Raw genomic sequence first — 5,062 nt, 5'->3', positions numbered from 1 at the left:
GGAGAATGGCGTAAACCCGGGGGGCGGAGCTTGCAGTGAGCTGAGATCCGGCCACTGCACTCCAGCCTGGGCGACAGAGCGAGACTCTGTCTCAAAAAAAAAACAAAACAAAACAAAAAAAACAGAGAAAACGAATGAAAGGGAAGTATTTTAAAGAAGTCAAGCAAATCACCCAGCATCAGTAAAATAATCTGCCAAATGACAGATTCAAACCACAGCTGTAAAATATTATCAAAAGTGGGATTTTAAAGCAATCAGATCACTAGCACGCCATCACTTACCAACAATTTCAGAGGGTCAAAAGAGGAGTTGAGAGGTGGAATGCTATTCCATTTTCTAGTTCCTCTGCTCAAAAACTATCTGCAAAATCCTGCTTTCTGCTTTAAAATATTTGAATCCCCTAAAAGCACATAAGAACCATGCTCATAACAGCATTCGTGGAGTGATCCAGCCCTCCAAAGTGATGACATAAGTAAAGAAAGTTCTTTCTGCTTCCCGCAGCCAAAACTCAGAAGTTAGGACAGGAAAAGGATCTCTCAACCAGGAAAAATGCTAAATTACCTGGGTCCTGAATTTGGCAGAAATGTACTGCAAAAAAAGATAATAATAATATTTCAAAGCAATAGATTAAAGAAATATTTTCCCCACAATTCAACCTCTCTTTCACACAAGGGGTTTTCCTCCAGTATAATGTTGCAATCATAATATAAAGTACCTTTTAACACTAAATGTACACTTGTAATGAAAAACAAATTGTACCATCCACAGAATCTACAGTTCCAGTAGCTTTCTCTCATGTCATTAATTCTGGCAATATTCTTGCCAATTGGGAGAGAAAGAGATGGTCTCTATTTTAACAAAAGAAAAAAAAAAAAAAAAACAGAGAAAGAGGCCCAAGGGAGGCACAGCTACGATCTCCCTGATCTCACGATCAGGGAGAAAACTACGGCTGGAAAGAGCTCTAAAAATCATGCTCCCTGCTGTGCTCCACACACGAGGCCTTGGCCAGGGGCTCTTGCAGAGAGGCGGCCTTCCCAAGGTACATCTTTTCAAAATGCGTGTTTGGCATCATTTGATTGGGTGGAAGGGAAGGAAGGTGAATAAGGAAGGAAATGAAATTGTGAATAAGGGATTGAAAGGAAACACCGGGCCGGGGTGCAGGCGGCAACTTGGATGGATCCTGAAAGTATAGCACTGCGTGAGCAAAGAAGAGAGTGACAGATGAAACCCAAACAACTATGTCCATTAAAACTATGTGCCTCGGCCAGGCGCAGGGCTCACACCTGTAATCTTAGCACTTTGGGAAGCTGAGGCGGGCAGATCACTTGGGCCCAGGAAATTATGACCAGCCTGGGCAACATAGTGAGGCCCTAGTTCTACAGAAAAATTAAAAAATTATCTGGGCATGATGGCACACACCTGTGGTCCCACCTGCTCTGGAGGCTGAGGTAGGAGGATCACTGGAGCCCAGGAGGTTGAGGCTGCAGCAAGCCGTGATTGTACCACTGCACTCCAGCCTGGATGACGGAGTGAGGCCCATAGTGAGAGACAGAACACATACAAGTACTCGTCAGAAAGAGGAAAACAGGACCAGGCACGGTGGCTCACGCCTGTAATCACCACACTTTGGGAGCCTGAGGCGGGCAGATCACCTGAGGTCAGGAGTTCAAGACCAGCCCAGCCAATATGGTGAAACCTCGTCTCTACTAAAAATCCAAAAATTAGCTGGGCATTATGGTGCACATCTATAATCCCAGCTACTCAGGAGGCTGAGGCATGAGAATCGCTTGAACCCGGCAGTCGGAGGCTGCAGTGAGCGGAGATCACACCACTGCACTCTGGCCTGGGTGACAGAACGAGACTCCGTCTCAAAAAAAAAAAAAAAAAGAAAGAAGGGAACAGACACAGAGGAAAGAAGGAAGAGAGAGGGTGGGAAAGAGAAAGAAAGTAACTGTATGTGAAGCAAGGATGGTAACATTCCTTGAACTGAGAGACATGAGAAAGACTGAGACAGAGGCAGAGACAGAGACAGAAAGAGACAAAGACAAAAACAGGGAGCCAGGAAACAACTAGGGAACTAAAAGCTCTGAACTTCATGCTTCAGAGAAAAGGGGTCAACACAGGCTCATTACCAAAATCCTGCTTTCAACGCCAAATAGGATTAAAGTGGATTCAGAGAACCCATGGCCAGCGATGTGAAGGGACCGTCTAAGACCTTAGCACACCAGGACTGGCACAATCCTGGAACATAAACACAAATAGCTCAATAGGTGCTTGCTGCAACAAGAGAAATAAAAAGAAATAATAATGGCAATTAAATTTTAAAAATTTATAATTGAAAATTTTTTAAAAAATTAAAGAACAATTTTTTTAAAAATTTTTCTAATTGTGCCAGGACCAGTGCCAAGAACAAAGGTGGAGGCAGGACCGTCCTCAGGGAGCGGCTTCTGAACACTCCTGGCAGAGTTCAATATTCACTGTCAGCCATCAGATTAAAAATTACTTCACCATCATAACCGAACTTTCACCCTCCCCAGCCCTCCTCCTTTGCAAATTCAATCTGGTTCCTGGACTCGCCTCACCGCCTACAAAGAACAAGAACAACGGTCTCTATGTCCCCGCTGGGGTGCAACGTGGCTGCCTCACAGTTCAGCTCTCAAACTGCACACGAAAGCACCTGCAATCATGTGGGCCCCGACTGGTTCCATCCCTCTCCCCTCTCCACGGTAACTGGTTCAAGTGACCCAGGTTTGAGCCAATCAGAATTGGGCAAAGTTTGGGCAAAGGGACTGGGGAGGGGTGTGGGAAAAGGGACTTTCCACTCTTCTGTTTTTCTAGAGACACAGTCCCTGGCTTTCCTTTGGTTTCCCGAAGGATCTGTGACCTGACCCCAAAAGTTCAGAATCATTACTTTAAAAAAATCCGTTTGTGAGGACGTAGGGGGTGCTGTTGTTTCTCTCTTCTCTGTATGTTTGAACATTTCCACAGTGACAAAATGTTTTCTAAGAAGATGATGCTCCATCTGCTCTCACAAGGGGTGCTAGAGGAGAGCACCAGAGAGTAGGATATGAATCAGGAATCTCACATGAGCTGATGGCTGGACGCCACCCACAGCATCAAGCCGACACCGACAGTCACAGCGGGGAGGCTTCCCCACTCCCCAGGGGGCATGCAAACCCCGGGGAGAGCTGTGGGAACCCCGCTTTAGGGCGACAGTGGGCATCACAGCTGCCCCTTCCTTTCCACCCCCACCCCCGACTGTGCTGCCACCCGGTAATGTGTGGAGGTGGGAGCAGACCTGACTTCAGCTCCAGTGTGGGCCCCGCCTGGTCCAAGCCCTCTCCCCTGACCACAGTAATTGGTTCTAATGACCCAGGCTTCAGCCCATCAGAATCTGGCAAAGTTTGGGCAAAGGGACTGGGGAGGGGGTGTGTGAAAAGGGATTTTCCACTCCTCTGAAAGAGTCTCCAGAAGGCTTAAAATGGGAAACATCTGGCGTGTAGGCCTGAAGCCACTGCAGCCCCGTGATCTTGCTCAGGGAAGCCGGAGGCTTAGGATAAAGCCAACACTGAGGAAAGCAGAATCGCAACATTCAAAGAAACTGGGTGACACCACGGAACCTCCGGTCCAGCCGCCCCTAAACCTGCTCTGCGTCTCAGCCCTGAAGTCACCTGAACTAGAAATGCCCGCCATTGTTTACCAGGTAGAAGTGGCTTCCTGTTACTCGCAAAGGCATCCAAGGGACATGAAGTCCTAACTGATACAGAAAGGATGCTTGCTTTAAACACTAAGTTGATCCCTTTCCCTACAACCACACCAAATGGAACTAAAGTAAAAATGGAACTCATGTGTACTGAGCTCATGAAGGCTTGATACGAATGCACGGCCCTGTGTTCATAGAAACCGATCCAGCTGCCAGAGGACAGCTCGGCTGGAAACACTTAACGCCTGCTTCCAATGGAGATACTTTTAAGACAGTGTATAAAAAATTAAAAGTACCCCAACAACTGTTCCTATACAAAATGAATCTTTTCCACTAAGAAGACTTAAAAGTGGCACATGAAAGTGAGTAAGATTCTCCAACAGAAAACTACATATAACTAAGCTCAAATGGCTGTCATCGGGGGGAATTCATGATCTTCCTGTTTCTGAACAGGTTTGTTCTTGTTGTTAAGAGATGGGGTCTTGCTATGTCTCCCACGCTGGCTCAAACTCCTGGGCTCAAGCAATCCTCCCGCCTCAGCCTCCCAAAGTGCTGAGACTACAGCTGTGAGCCACAGTGCCCAGCCATCCTGAACAGTTTTGTTTTCATCCTACACCACACCCAGAATTTGGATGAGATGATGAAACTAAAATTTTCCCTCAACAACATTAAGTTGGGTTAATGATAAAAACCCTGTGCCAACAGTCACTTTGGCTAAAACTTTTGGTATAAACAGGTCCTGAGCCTAATCCTCAATTGGTTGGGTCTTTTTGGTTTTGATTTTTTTCCTTCCTTGGGAATCTCGATCCTGAGTCTTTTCGATCACCTGACAAGAGCCTGGATTCCAAATGCTCCATATTCTCCTAAACGTTGCCCACTCCACCTCCCATTACATCCCCTTCTCTCTTGGATTCAGGCAGCAACCTCACCAGGCAGCTGTGGGGACAGTGGCCTGTGATCTCTAGAAATAATCATTGGCATTTGTTGAGTACCTACTAGGACATACCAGGCACCGGGGAAATATCCCCAGTTCTCCCAGCAACCTGCAGCATAGATTCTTCCAGTGTTACAGATACATAAACTGAGGCCTGAGGTCTCAGCTGGCAAGTAGGAGAGCCAGCCTCCAACCCTGGTCCCTCTGACTCCTCTACCCAGCTCTCTGTTAGGCACAGTAAATACCTGTTCAGGTAAATACCCTTGCAAGTAAACACCTGCTTAGGTGAACAGCCTTGCAAGTATATACCCATTCAGGCAAGCTTCTCATGTAAATCCGTAAATACCCACTCTGCAGGTAACACCCATACAGGTAAATACCCACTCAGATAAACACCCACGCAGGTAAACACCCACTCAGGTAAA

The 5,062-nt window shown here is 46.6% G+C and overlaps 1 protein-coding gene across 1 annotated transcript in view; it reads right to left on the bottom strand.

The window, feature by feature from the left end:
* Positions 1 to 5,062, bottom strand: part of ASB13 (ankyrin repeat and SOCS box containing 13) — a 28,328-nt gene that overhangs the window by 4,955 nt on the left and 18,311 nt on the right. The window lies entirely within an intron of this gene.

This window comes from Piliocolobus tephrosceles, chromosome 9 (assembly GCF_002776525.5).
Source record: "Piliocolobus tephrosceles isolate RC106 chromosome 9, ASM277652v3, whole genome shotgun sequence".
NCBI classification, from domain to species: Eukaryota; Metazoa; Chordata; class Mammalia; order Primates; family Cercopithecidae; genus Piliocolobus; species Piliocolobus tephrosceles.
The sequence above is the reverse complement of the archived record's forward strand: the minus strand, read 5'-3'. Positions and strand labels throughout refer to the sequence as shown.